Genomic DNA, 15,200 nt, shown 5'->3' on the forward strand with positions numbered 1-15,200 from the left:
AGTGTCAAGTTGGAAGCTGTAGTGGATGGTGAGATATGGAGCCTGAAATCAAAAGTTCAAAACATTAATACCTTTTTGCTCCTTGGTGTTTTGGCATTTATAAAAGGACTAGATGCTTATCTCATTACAAATGATATCAAGATAGAATTAAATATTGTACAATTGATTGAGGCTGAACTTTTTTTGGAATTGTGGCCTTTTTTAAACATATACAAAAATAGGAATCTGATTCCATATTTGAAGTAAACTATGCTACATTACTTTTACAGTACTGTAAAAAGAAAAGCGAAATAACATTTGAGGCATGTGCATATAGTCTTTATCAGGTGGATTTTGACCAGAACCTGCCTGAAAAAGTGCAAAAAATGCTACAAAGAAAGAACATAGTGCACAACAGTGTCAAAACGAATTGCTGTGCATATGTTCCATCTTTTGTAACTTCTTTCAACCACTTCAGGCTTCGAAAGCCGCAAAGTGGCTAAAAGAAACGACGGCTCCATTGGCTCCATTCTTCTGGCGGCTTCCACTTAAAAGTCACCACTTTTTATATATACAGTATATATTAAAAAACCGCTGGCGGTGAAGCCGCTGCAAAAGATGTGTCACAAAAGACACTTCTGGAAAAATACTGCCGAAGTTGTCATAAAGTAGCATAATATCACATATTATCTGCTTAGTTTTTATATACCCGATGATGTGGGTAGTAATCTCGTATGTAAGGGCAGGCACGTACTGCTCTCTACAAGATATATCATATTGCACAAGTCTTGTCTAGATCAAGAACACCGAGAAATAAACTTGTTAAATAACATAATTTGAACATGGAAACATCATAATTGTACGATAATGTTGGCAGGAACAAATATTGCCTAAAGTCCAATCCAAACAGTACAGCATCCAACAGGAGCATTTGCGTGTATTATTCTCCAGGGGGACAGAATAAACAGCTACACTTATGAACACATTTAATTTCATAGATGATATTGGATATGCATATTTTACATAGAATACAACAAAATGGCTGAAAAAAAAGATATAGAATGTGATGAAAAATAGCAACCAATGAGTAGAAATTTGAGTTTGCAAGGTTCACAGTGCATTGGAGCCGCCATCAAAAGTTTAGTAATTTTCACAGGTAAGATGCAATATGTTCATTAACCCCTTCACGCTTCAGCTATTTGCCATTTATTCATTTTCATATTTTCTTCCCCTTCTTCCAAAAGCCCTAACTTTTTTTTTAATTTTTCCTTCCACATAGCTGTATAAGGGCTTGTTTTACTTTTGAATGATGCTATCCAATGTATCATGTGATGCACTGGAAAGGGGGAAAAAGTCCAAGTGAGTTGAAATTGCAAAAAAGTTTTTTTTCCTTTAACGGTGAAAAAGAAATCAGAACTTTTTAAAAACAATTTTCGCTTATGTCGTCATTTTCCGAGACCCATAATGCTATAAATTTTTTGATATAGGGGTGTGTGAGGTCTTATTTTTTGCACCCTGAGTTGATGTTTTTACAGATTCCATTTTGGTGTAGATACAATGTTTTCATCACCTTCTTATTGCAATGTTGCAGTAATTCTGACTTTTTTATTTGTTTTTCTCTCATTGCTCCATTTATCGATCCGATTATAATTTATTTTATACTTTGCTAGATTGGACATTTAAGAACCCAGTGATACCAAATATGTGATATTTTTTATTTATTTCAGGCCGTGTTGAAAGCCAAAAGGGGATTTACAAAATACTAATAAAATAATAAAAATTATAATTTATATTTTTAGGAGTAAAACAGTAACAATGCAGCGACATGACAAAAATCTGGATAACTAATCATATGATAAATATGATGCTTTAATGGCAATTTATTGCAATGTTGTGGTTGCCAAAAAAAAAACTTATTCCGGAGTTTAGATTTTTTCTCTCGTTACATAGATTACCAATGATATCAATTTATTTTATATTTTGATGGATTGGACTTTTTCAAATGCCGCGATACCAAATATGTGTATTTTTTAGTTTAACACTAGGGTTCTTCTGATGAACAGGTTGGTCCAACTTCAAAACGTGTAGAGAATAAACCGCATGGTCAACCATTAAATACAACAAGAAGTTGTCCCTAATATGTTAAACAGGAACACATATTTGAAGTGACCAAAGTTTTCAATTTTAAAAGTTAATATTTATTAGTTAATAGATAAGAACACTTTAAAATTTCAGGAATGGATACTGGAATAAAGGCATAAATGCTAACAAAAATACAAAGTAGCAGCAAGGTAGAAGATAAAGATTTTTTTTACACTAATTTCAAGATTTCAGTAACATGATTATGGAGTAATTTGAAAATCCAACAATTAAAGTTAAAGTGCTAGTGCCTCTCAGACTCAAAACAAAAATTACACTGGTCAACGCAATTTTTGTGGCAAAAGATTTTAAAACATATTTTAAGTCAATTTTGGCTGCTAATTACGAATATTCGTAATTAGCAGCCAAAATTGACTTAAAATATGTTTTAAAATCTTTTGCCACAAAAATTGCGTTGACCAGTGTAATTTTTGGCTATCACATCAGAATTTCGAGATATTTTTAATTTTTGATGAAAATTACTCCTAATGTTTTATGATAAAAACACATGATTTTTTAATCAAGGAATAACAAAGATTACAAAATCTATGTACAGCAAATCAAATATACTTACAGAATTAAACTACAAAATATAAAGACACATATATATGGCACACAGATGAATGACAAATGGCAGTTATTTGAACTTCCTTTTCTTGGCTGATCTGTGATGTACAGCTTCTGGGTTGTCTCTCATCAAGCTCCAGCAATAGTCAGCCATCATATGTGAGTCCCACCGGCGTTGATACCGTTCTTCCATTGTTTTAATGTCCTGATGAAAATGCTCCCCTTGTTCCTCGCTCACATCCCCAAGGTTCTCTTGAAAAAAGTCCAAATGGCTGTGTATATAGTGAATCTTGATACTCATTCTACGTCCAAGATTTCACAGACTCATTAGTAGCTCTTCCACAATCTCTTCATAGTTCTCTGCTTTCTTATTCCCTAGAAAATTCTGCACCACATTACAAAATGTATTCCAAGCTCTTTCTTTTGTCTCATTCATTGATGTGATAAAATTTGGGTCTCTCATAAGTGTTCTTATTTGAGGTCCATCAAATATTCCAGCCTTTTTCTTCTCTTCACTAAGACCAGGAAAAGTTGAACATATATAGTTAAAGCATTCTCCACTGCGATTGAGAGCTTTGACGAACTGCTTCATCAATCCAAGTTTTATGTGTAAGGGAGGAAAGACAATGTCCTTCTTATCCACTAGAGGTTCATGGATGACATTCTTATCGCCAGATGCTAAACTCTATTGCTGAGGCCATTCAGTTTTCACCCAATGCTCTGCTGTAGCTCTACTGCCCCAGTAGCACAGAAAACAAGGGTGTTATCATAACAAATGGGAATTATGCATGTTCAAAGAAAACAAAGATATTCTCACATTTATTGGGAGACTAAATGAAAACTAAATTTACCTTAGTGAACCGTATAAACCGGCACTTTTCATACACTACTTATATTTATCATGGAATTCATGAAAATGGGCTATATACCTATAGCGCAAAAACGTGATGTGATAGAGAAATTATAAGATCAGATTTGAATTCAGCACCCTCAAATTAGTCTAAAACAGTTCTAAAAGTCCATACCAGAAAAAAAAATTTTTTGTCGACCAATGTTATTATTCATATATGTATTCAACAACTGATCCTGCTAATGGCCATTATTATCCAGACATTATTTTTTCCTCTAGTAGAATTGTATATGTCAGTGACAAGCCATGTGTGACGCTAGTCACTTCTCAAGGCCAAGCTGTGAGTCAGAGTGGTCAAGGAGGCCAAGGAAAGAAGCCAGGAGGGTACGTCATAAACAGAAGGAAGAGACAAAAGTGTAGTCAGTTAATGTTCCAAGGTCAGAGTATCAGGAGGATAACAGATCAGAGCTGAAGGGGTTAAACAGGCGGATGGTCAGAACGAAGTCCAAGGTCAGGCAACAGATCAAGCATACAGAACTCAGGGCACAGGAGAACAAACCTCACAAGCTGAATGTATGTCTGGCAGTGGTCTGGGAGACACAGCTCAGCTAAGTAGCCTGGCAATTACCTGGAATAATTAACACCTGGAGACAGCCGATGCCTCACAGTCTCAGATTGGATGGTCGAGCTGTCAATCAACACACTGACAGCTCAGCATACCCCTGTACCAGATTGGATGGCCAAGCTGTCAGTACCTGCATCCCAGACACACTGAGGGGTGGAACCGTGATACTGTGTAATGGGAAAAGAGTTCTAGCAAAAATATCAGTAAGCAATGAGAAGGTTATATACTATATCTATGTACTAGCTGCAGTGTGGGAGTATTGTGAATAGCATCCTGGCCCTGCCCTGCTTCTTCGTCCCCCCCAAAGAACTCTTTTCCCATGACATGGCTTGTCTTTAATTATGTTAGAACAATGGAAGAATGAGAATGACAAGGCGTATAGTTTGAATCACAGCAAAAGTAAGGATAATGCAGTGGTCTTATGTTTTATATTAATTAGTCAAATCATCTAAAATAGGGAACATTTTTATCTTCTTCGCAGGTTAACATTTTATAGCTTTGTACAATGAGTGCTCCCATATTGCTTCTCTAGGTAAGTTTTGCTAGAACAAAACAGTTTCTCATATTATTAATTATTTTCCTTATTCCAATTTTTCTTTTCTAATTCTAAGAGAATGTGAGATACTAATTGTTTTCATTTGTATGCTCCAAAATCCATTGGCAGCATTCACCCTGTAACTCTGGGCCAGTTGCAATAAACATTTACTAGATTTCCCATTGAGAATTCATAAAGGCAAAACAGTTGAGGAGTAACCGGATTTTCAAGTAACTTTTCAAAATAAGCTGTTTCTGACTGTGATAGAAATATATATATATCATGTAGATCTCACTTGCATGTATACTCTTCTATAATCATATATACTCATATACTCACAGCTAATATATACATTATAATCAATGGTTTAAAATGACTGACATGAACTGATATAAGCCAGACAGATTGTATGGGGTTTTCCATCCCAAAAGCGGAACAGTGTCAGATGTATTAACTGCTGATCAAATGTCTCAACTTTGTCCTAGATGCAGAGCTACATTTTAGTTGCTTAATCAGCAGTCATATGAGCATTAATCACAATATTCCATATATGTTTAGATAACCAATGACAGAGGAGCTAGACAATATGGTAATTTTACTAACCACCCCTAACAACTCCTTTCTATATGCTATCATAAAAACTATGTATGTACAATAAAGTATCAGTATTGATGGAATGTTATCGACACAATGATGTTTCAGTCTCATTCCTTGAGCGCTCAAAATACTCAGTCTTATTGGGAGCGGCCGCAGCACACACAGGGATAAATTTATCCAACCCAAATTTTTCCATAACAAATGGCCCCCAACAGCGAGGCAAAGGGACGAAACGCACCCTACTGACCGGAGAGACGGAGGTGTTGCCTGTTATGATCCCAGTGGCTTAGGATCACAAATCTAACCAGCTAAGTAAGAGATAATAGGACAAGCTCTGGGGATGTGGTAACTGGACTGACCGCAAACCTGATTCTAACCAAACACACTAAAGGTAGCCGTGGAACGTTTCCTGAAATCCTAGACGTCTCTTCACGGCCTGAGAAACTGACTACCCCTAAAGAGAAAGCAAAGACCTCACTTGCCTCAGAGAAATACCCCAAAGATATAGAAGCCCCCCACAAATAATAACGGTGAGTTAAGAGGAAAAGACAAACGCAGAGATGAAACAGGTTAAGCAAATGAGGCCCGCTAACGCTAGATAGCAGAAAATAGCAAGGGATCTGTGCGGTCAGTAAAAAACCCTATGCAAAAATATCCACGCAGAGAATGCGAGAACCCCCACACCAACTAACGATGTGGGGGGAGCAACTCAGCACCCCAGAGCACCAGCAAGCAGGGAAATCACATAATAGCAAGCTGGACCAAACACATCATATACTAGGACACATCTTGAACACAGATGAGCAAAAATAAGCAAACAAAACTTAGCTTCTCTTGGAGAGACTGATAACGGATGCAGACAGGAGCAATCAGAATAGCACTGAATACAACGACAGCAGGCAACCACTGAGAGTCCAGGTGAACTAAATAGGAACCAGCTAACAGATAACGAGACAGCTGATCCAACCTCAGACCTGCAGAATGACAAAAGAGCCACCAGAGGGAGCCCAAAGACAACACTCACACAGTACCACTTGTGACCTCAAGAGGGAGCCCAAAAACAGAGTTCACAACAGTACCCCCCCCTTGAGGAGGGGTCACTGAACCCTCATCAAAACCCCCAGGGCGATCAGGATGAGCCACATGGAAGGCATGAACCAAATCGGTCGCAAGAACATCAGAGGCGACAACCCAGGAATTATCCTCCTGACCATAGCCCTTCCACTTAACCAAATACTGAAGCCTCCGTCTAGAAATACGAGAATCCAAGATCCTCTCCACCACGTACTCCAATTCGCCCTCAACCAGCACCGGGGCAGGGGGCTCAACAGAAGGAACCACAGGCACCACATACCTCCGCAACAAAGACCAATGGAACACGTTATGAATGGCAAACGACGCTGGGAGGTCCAAACGAAATGACACCGGGTTAAGGATTTCCAAAATCTTATAAGGACCGATGAAGCGAGGCTTGAATTTAGGAGAGGAAACCTTCATAGGAACATACCGAGAAGACAGCCATACCAAATCCCCAACACGAAGTCGGGGACCCACACCGCGACGGCGGTTGGCAAAGCGCTGAGCCTTCTCCTGTGACAACTTCAAATTGTCCACCACATGGTTCCAAATCCGCTGCAACCTATCCACCACAGAATCCACCCCAGGACAGTCAGAAGGCTCAACCTGACCCGAGGAAAAACGAGGATGAAAACCAGAATTGCAGAAAAAAGGCGAAACCAAAGTAGCAGAACTAGCCCGATTATTAAGGGCAAACTCGGCCAATGGCAAAAAAGTCACCCAATCATCCTGATCAGCAGAAACAAAACATCTTAAATAAGTTTCCAAGGTCTGATTAGTTCGCTCGGTTTGGCCATTGGTCTGAGGATGGAAGGCCGACGAAAAAGACAAATCAATGCCCATCTTAGCACAAAAGATCCGCCAAAATCTGGACACAAACTGGGATCCTCTGTCAGACACAATATTTTCAGGGATGCCGTGCAAGCGAACCACATTCTGAAAAAATAGAGGAACCAAATCGGAGGAGGAAGGCAACTTAGGCAAGGGCACCAAATGGACCATTTTGGAAAAACGATCACACACCACCCAGATGACAGACATTCTCTGAGAGACTGGAAGATCCGAAATAAAATCCATGGAAATGTGCGTCCAAGGCCTCTTTGGGACAGGCAAAGGCAAAAGCAAACCGCTGGCACGAGAACAGCAAGGCTTAGCCCGAGCACAAATCCCACAGGACTGCACAAAGGAACGCATATCCCGCGACAAGGAAGGCCACCAAAAGGACCTAGCCACCAAATCCCTGGTACCAAAAATCCCAGGATGGCCTGCCAACACCGAAGAATGAACCTCGGAAATAACTCTGCTGGTCCATCTATCTGGGACAAACAGTCTCTCTGGTGGGCAACGGTCAAGTCTATCCGCCTGAAATTTCTGCAACACTCGTCGCAAATCTGGGGAAATGGCAGACAATATCACTCCCTCTCTGAGGATACCAGCCGGCTCTGAAACTCCTGGAGAGTCAGGCACAAAACTCCTAGAAAGAGCATCAGCCTTCACGTTCTTCGAACCAGGCAGGTACGAGACCACGAAATCGAAACGGGAGAAAAACAACGACCAACGAGCCTGTCTAGGATTCAGCCGCTTGGCAGACTCGAGATAAATCAGATTTTTGTGATCAGTCAAGACCACCACATGATGCTTAGCTCCCTCGAGCCAATGTCGCCACTCCTCAAATGCCCACTTCATAGCCAACAACTCTGGATTACCAACATCATAATTCCGCTCGGCAGGCGAAAACTTTCTTGAAAAGAAAGCACAAGGCTTCATCACAGAGCAATCAGAGCTTCTCTGCGACAAAACAGCCCCTGCTCCAATCTCAGAAGCATCAACCTCGACCTGAAAAGGAAGAGAGACATCAGGCTGACACAAAACTGGAGCCGAAGAAACCCGGCGCTTCAGCTCCCGAAAGGCTTCCACGGCCGCAAGAGACCAATTAGTCACATCAGAACCCTTCTTGGTCAAATCCGTCAAGGGTTTAACCACGCCAGAAAAATTAGCAATGAAGCGACGGTAAAAATTAGCAAAACCCAAGAACTTCTGAAGACTCTTAACAGATGTAGGCTGAGTCCAGTCATGAATAGCCTGGACCTTCACTGGGTCCATCTCAATAGTAGAAGGAGAAAAAATAAAACCCAAAAAGGAAACCTTCTGTACTCCGAAGAGACATTTTGAGCCCTTCACAAATAAGGCATTAGCACGCAGGACCTGAAATACCATCCTGACCTGCTTCACATGGGACTCCCAGTCCTCAGAAAAGACCAAAATGTCATCCAGATACACAATCATAAATTTATCCAGATATTCTCGGAAGATGTCATGCATGAAGGACTGGAACACAGAAGGAGCATTAGAGAGTCCAAAAGGCATCACCAAGTACTCAAAATGGCCTTCGGGCGTATTAAATGCTGTTTTCCATTCATCCCCCTGCTTAATACGCACAAGGTTATACGCACCACGAAGATCTATCTTGGTGAACCAACTGGACCCCTTAATCTGAGCAAACAGATCAGATAATAATGGCAAAGGATATTGAAATTTGACCGTGATTTTATTTAGAAGATGATAATCTATACAAGGTCTCAGAGAACCATCCTTCTTGGCCACAAAAAAGAATCCTGCACCAAGAGGGGAGGAGGACGGGCGAATATGTCCCTTCTCTAAAGACTCCTTTATACAACTCCGCATTGCGGCATGTTCTGGTACAGACAAATTAAATTACCAGGAATCAAATTTATAGCACAATCACAATCCCTGTGAGGAGGCAGGGCACCGGATCTGGGCTCATCAAATACATCCTGGTAGTCCGACAAAAACTCAGGGACCTCAGAAGGAGTGGAAGAAGCAATTGACACCAAAGGAGCATCGCCATGAATCCCCTGGCAACCCCAACTTGAAACAGACATAGCTTTCCAATCCAGAACTGGATTATGGGCCTGCAGCCATGGCAGACCCAAAACGACCACATCATGCAGATTATGCAGCACAAGAAAGCGAATCACCTCCTGATGTACAGGAGTCATGCACATGGTCACTTGAGTCCAATACTGAGGCTTATTCTCAGCCAATGGTGTAGCATCAATACCCCTCAGTGGAATAGGGAATTCCAAAGGCTCCAGGACAAAACCACAGCGCCTGGCAAACGACAAATCCATCAGGTTCAGGGCAGCACCTGAATCCACAAAAGCCATAACCGAGTAGGATGACAAAGAACAAATTAAAGTAACAGACAAAATGAATTTAGGCTGTATAGTACCAACGGTGACAGATTTAGCAATTTTTTTTACGCGCTTAGAGCATGCTGAGATAACATGAGTTGAATCACCACAGTAAAAGCACAACCCATTTTGACGTCTATGATTTTGCCGCTCAATTCTGGTCAGAATTCGGTCACATTGCATAGACTCAGGTCTCTGTTCAGAAAACACCGCCAGATGGTGCGCAGATTTGCGCTCCCGCAAACGCCGATCAATCTGAATGGCCAAAGCCATTGAGTCACTCAGACTTGCAGGCGTGGGGAACCCCACCATAACATTCTTAATGGCTTCAGAAAGACCTTCTCTGAAATTTGCAGCCAGGGCACACTCATTCCATTGAGTAAGCACCGACCATTTCCGAAATTTTTGACAATACACCTCAGCTTCATCCTGGCCCTGAGAGAGAGCCAGCAAGGCCTTTTCTGCCTGGTTCTCAAGATTAGGTTCCTCATAAAGCAATCCAAGCACCAGAAAAAACGCATCCACATTCAGCAATGCAGGATCTCCCGGCGCCAGGGAGAAAGCCCAATCTTGGGGGTCGCCACGTAACAGGGAGATAGCAATTCTATCTTGCTGAGCGGAATCACCAGAGGAACGAGGTCTCAAAGAAAGAAATAATTTACAATTATTCTTAAAATTCAGAAACCAAGATCTATCTCCAGAAAACAACTCAGGAATAGGTACTTTTGGCTCAGACATAGGACTGTGAACAACAAAATCCTGAATGCTTTGCACCCTTGCAGCAAGATGATCCACACTAGAAGTCAGACTCTGAATATCCATGTCTGCAGCTGAACTCAAAGCCACCCAGAGATTAAGGGGATGAGAGAAGCTGGACAGACTGCAGCAAAGGGAGAGGAAAAAAAAATAAAATAAAAAATTGTACTCAGGACTTCTCTTATCCCACTTCCGCGATGCATTAAACACTTTTCAGGCCTGCTCTACTGTTATGATCCCAGTGGCTTAGGATCACAAATCTAACCAGCTAAGTAAGAGATAATAGGACAAGCTCTGGGGATGTGGTAACTGGACTGACCGCAAACCTGATTCTAACCAAACACACTAAAGGTAGCCGTGGAACGTTTCCTGAAATCCTAGACGTCTCTTCACGGCCTGAGAAACTGACTACCCCTAAAGAGAAAGCAAAGACCTCACTTGCCTCAGAGAAATACCCCAAAGATATAGAAGCCCCCCACAAATAATAACGGTGAGTTAAGAGGAAAAGACAAACGCAGAGATGAAACAGGTTAAGCAAATGAGGCCCGCTAACGCTAGATAGCAGAAAATAGCAAGGACTCTGTGCGGTCAGTAAAAAACCCTATGCAAAAATATCCACGCAGAGAATGCGAGAACCCCCACACCAACTAACGATGTGGGGGGAGCAACTCAGCACCCCAGAGCACCAGCAAGCAGGAAAATCACATATTAGCAAGCTGGACCAAACATATCATATACTAGGACACATCTTGAACACAGATGAGCAAAAATAAGCAAACAAAACTTAGCTTCTCTTGGAGAGACTGATAACGGATGTAGACAGGAGCAATCAGAATAGCACTGAATACAACGACAGCAGGCAACCACTGAGAGTCCAGGTGAACTAAATAGGAACCAGCTAACAGATAACGAGACAGCTGATCCAACCTCAGACCTGCAGAATGACAAAAGAGCCACCAGAGGGAGCCCAAAGACAACACTCACACAGTACCACTTGTGACCACATGAGGGAGCCCAAAAACAGAGTTCACAACAGTTTACACGGCCTTGGTTCACGGGACGGAGACTGCGCAGCTCCATAAGTAAGGTAAGAAAATGTTATCATCTTACCTGAAAGTCCCCTGTGCCCAGTCCGGGTCTATACCTCTTGCTGGTCAGGTGTGGTCACCAATTCCCAGGTAGTGTAAAAAGTCCGAAGCCTGAATCCAAACCCTGGGAGGTGTCTGCTGTGTGCCGTGTATGTGTTCTGTGTTTGTGTAAGATCCGGGAGAAAGAAGGAAAAGTGACTTTTGTTTGTGGTGGCTGGGTAACAGACAGCAGGAGGTCAAATCGCTGAATAAGCTATCACAGATTCCCGTGCAATAGGAGAGACAGGAGGTCTCGGGACAGGCAGTTCCATGATCCAGGCTCAGATGGTGATAGCTTTGAGGGCTGCCACAGATTCCCGTAGCGGGACGGCCAGTCAGGATGACCGGAGCGGAGGGTGGTAGAACCCGGCATATGCGTGCCCAGTGCGATTGGCAGTAGTCTGTTCCCATTGCAACCTGCACGTGTCACAGAATAAAAAGGGCCCTCTCTCGGACGTCTATCTGTATCTGTTCTGTTTGTGTCACGTACTAATTGCTGCCTTAAGAGCATACAACTGTAAAGAAAGTTTTTTTTTCTCTTTTCTTTTTACTTCCTCTTTTCAAAGCTGCAGCAAGCAGAGATATATGCATTGTAAATCACACAGTCACATCTGTTTTTTCCTGGCTGTTTCTACAATGCTGGCTATTTGTAGCTATTTGTGAAGAAATGAAACAAATTGTATCTATTATTTTTGATGCGACATACGTGTTTTCAGATACGTGATTTTAGTGACATTGATCGCAATAGCATAAGAAAAGGGGAAGTAAGGAAGGCGTTCCAGCTCCATAAAATTCAAATGCTTTATTTCTCCATTAAAAATTGGTGTAGTACAAACAGTCCTTGTCATGATCTCAATGGCAAGAGATCATAGCATAAGCATATATAGGAACTAGCTCTTGGAAGATGGAACTGAGCTGACCATGAACTAAACCTAACACACAACTAGCAGTGGCCGGGTAGCATGCCTACGTTGATTCTAGATGCCCAGCACCAGCCGGAGGACTAAATAATGCTAGCAGAGGAAAATATTAGTCCTAGCTCACCTCTAGAGAAATACCCCAAAAGGAGACAGAGGCCCCCCACATGTATTGGCGGTGAATTAAGATGAAATAACAAACGTAGGATGAAAATAGGTTTAGCAAATTTGAGGTCCACTTACTACATAGCAGAAGACAGAAAGGACACTTTCATGGTCAGCTGAAAACCCTAATCAAAAACACCATCCAGAAATTACTTTAAAACTCTGGCATTAACTCATAACACCAGAGTGGCAATTCCTGTTCACAAGAGCTTTCCAGACACAGTAACGAAACTACAGCTGTGAACTGGAACCAAAATGCAAAAACAAACATGGACAAAAGTCCAACTTATCTAGTAGTTGTCTAGGAGCAGGAACAAGCACAGAGAGGCTTCTGATAACATTGTTGACCGGCAAGCAACTAACAGAGCAGCAAGGTTATATAGCGACTCCCACATCTTGATGGGAACAGGTGAACAGAGAAGATGAAGACACCAGTTCAATTCCACCAGTAGCCACCGGGGGAGCCCAGAATCCAAATTCACAACAGTACCCCCCCCTCAAGGAGGGGGCACCGAACCCTCACCAGAACCACCAGGGCGATCAGGATGGGCCCTATGAAAGGCACGAACCAGATCAGAGGCATGAACATCAGATGCATTCACCCAAGAATTATCCTCCTGGCCGTATCCCTTCCACTTGACCAGATACTGGAGTCTCCGTCTGGAAACACGAGAGTCTAAGATTTTCTCCACAACGTACTCCAACTCACCCTCAACCAACACCGGAGCAGGAGGCTCAACGGAAGGCACAACCGGTACCTCATACCTGCGCAACAATGACCGATGAAAAACGTTATGAATAGAAAAGGATGCAGGGAGGTCCAAACGGAAGGAAACAGGGTTAAGAATCTCCAATATCTTATACGGGCCAATGAACCGAGGCTTAAACTTAGGAGAAGAGACCCTCATAGGGACAAAACGAGAAGACAACCACACCAAATCCCCAACACAAAGCCGAGGACCAACACGACGGTGGCGGTTGGCAAAAAGCTGAGTCTTCTCCTGGGACAACCTCAAATTGTCCACCACCTGCCCCCAGATCTGATGCAATCTCTCCACCACAGCATCCACTCCAGGACAATCCGAAGATTCCACCTGACCAGAGGAAAATCGAGGATGAAACCCCGAATTACAGAAAAACGGGGACACCAAAGTGGCAGAGCTGGCCCGATTATTGAGAGCGAACTCCGCCAATGGCAAAAAAGCAACCCAATCATCCTGGTCAGCAGACACAAAACACCTCAGATATGTCTCCAGGGTCTGATTAATCCGCTCGGTCTGGCCATTCGTCTGAGGATGGAAAGCGGACGAAAAAGATAAATCTATGCCCATCCTAGCACAGAATGCCCGCCAAAATCTAGACACGAATTGGGTCCCTCTGTCAGAAACGATATTCTCAGGAATACCATGCAAACGAACAACATTTTGAAAAAACAGAGGAACCAACTCGGAAGAAGAAGGCAACTTGGGCAGAGGAACCAAATGGACCATCTTAGAGAAACGGTCACACACCACCCAGATGACAGACATCTTCTGAGAAACAGGCAGATCTGAAATAAAATCCATCGAGATGTGCGTCCAAGGCCTCTTAGGAATAGGCAAGGGCAACAACAATCCACTAGCCCGAGAACAACAAGGCTTGGCCCGAGCACAAACGTCACAAGACTGCACAAAGCCTCGCACATCTCGTGACAGGGAAGGCCACCAGAAGGACCTTGCCACCAAATCCCTGGTACCAAAAATGCCAGGATGACCTGCCAACGCAGAAGAATGAACCTCAGAGATGACTCTACTGGTCCAATCATCAGGAACAAACAGTTTATCAGGTGGGCAACGATCAGGTCTATCCGCCTGAAACTCCTGCAAGGCCCGCCGCAGGTCTGGAGAAACGGCTGACAATACCACTCCATCCTTAAGGATACCTGTGGGCTCAGAGTTACCAGGTGAGTCAGGCTCAAAACTCCTAGAAAGGGCATCCGCCTTAACATTCTTAGAACCCGGTAGGTATGACACCACAAAATTAAACCGAGACAAAAATAATGACCAGCGCGCCTGTCTAGGATTCAGGCGCCTGGCGGTCTCAAGATAAATCAAATTTTTGTGGTCAGTCAATACCACCACCTGATGTCTGGCCCCCTCAAGCCAATGGCGCCACTCCTCAAAAGCCCACTTCATGGCCAAAAGCTCCCGATTCCCAACATCATAATTCCGCTCAGCGGGCAAAAATTTACGGGAAAAGAAGGCACAAGGCCTCATCACGGAGCAGTCAGAACTTTTCTGCGACAACACTGCCCCAGCTCCGATCTCAGAAGCGTCGACCTCAACCTGAAAAGGTAGAGCAACATCAGGCTGACGCAACACAGGGGCAGAGGAAAAACGGCGCTTAAGCTCCCGAAAGGCCTCCACAGCATCAGGGGACCAATCAGCAACATCAGCACCCTTCTTAGTCAAATCGGTCAATGGCTTAGCAATATCCGAAAAACCAGCAATAAATCGACGATAAAAGTTAGCAAAGCCCAAAAATTTCTGAAGACTCTTAAGAGAAGAGGGCTGCGTCCAATCACAAATAGCTTGAACCTTGACAGGATCCATTTCAATGGAAGAGGGGGAAAAAATATATCCCAAAAAGGAAATCCTCTGTACCCCAAAAAC

The 15,200-nt window shown here is 42.7% G+C and overlaps 1 protein-coding gene across 1 annotated transcript in view; it reads left to right on the top strand.

Moving 5' to 3' along the window:
- The first annotated feature begins 4,641 nt into the window (after positions 1-4,641).
- Positions 4,642-15,200, top strand: part of LOC143764412 (nicotinamide N-methyltransferase-like) — a 146,513-nt gene continuing 135,954 nt past the window's right edge. The window contains exon 1 of the mRNA XM_077249940.1: positions 4,642-4,692. The gene's annotated coding sequence lies outside the window, so the exon portion shown is untranslated. The remainder of the gene's footprint in view (positions 4,693-15,200) is intronic.

This window comes from Ranitomeya variabilis, chromosome 4, assembly GCF_051348905.1.
Source record: "Ranitomeya variabilis isolate aRanVar5 chromosome 4, aRanVar5.hap1, whole genome shotgun sequence".
In the NCBI taxonomy this organism is placed as follows: domain Eukaryota; kingdom Metazoa; phylum Chordata; class Amphibia; order Anura; family Dendrobatidae; genus Ranitomeya; species Ranitomeya variabilis.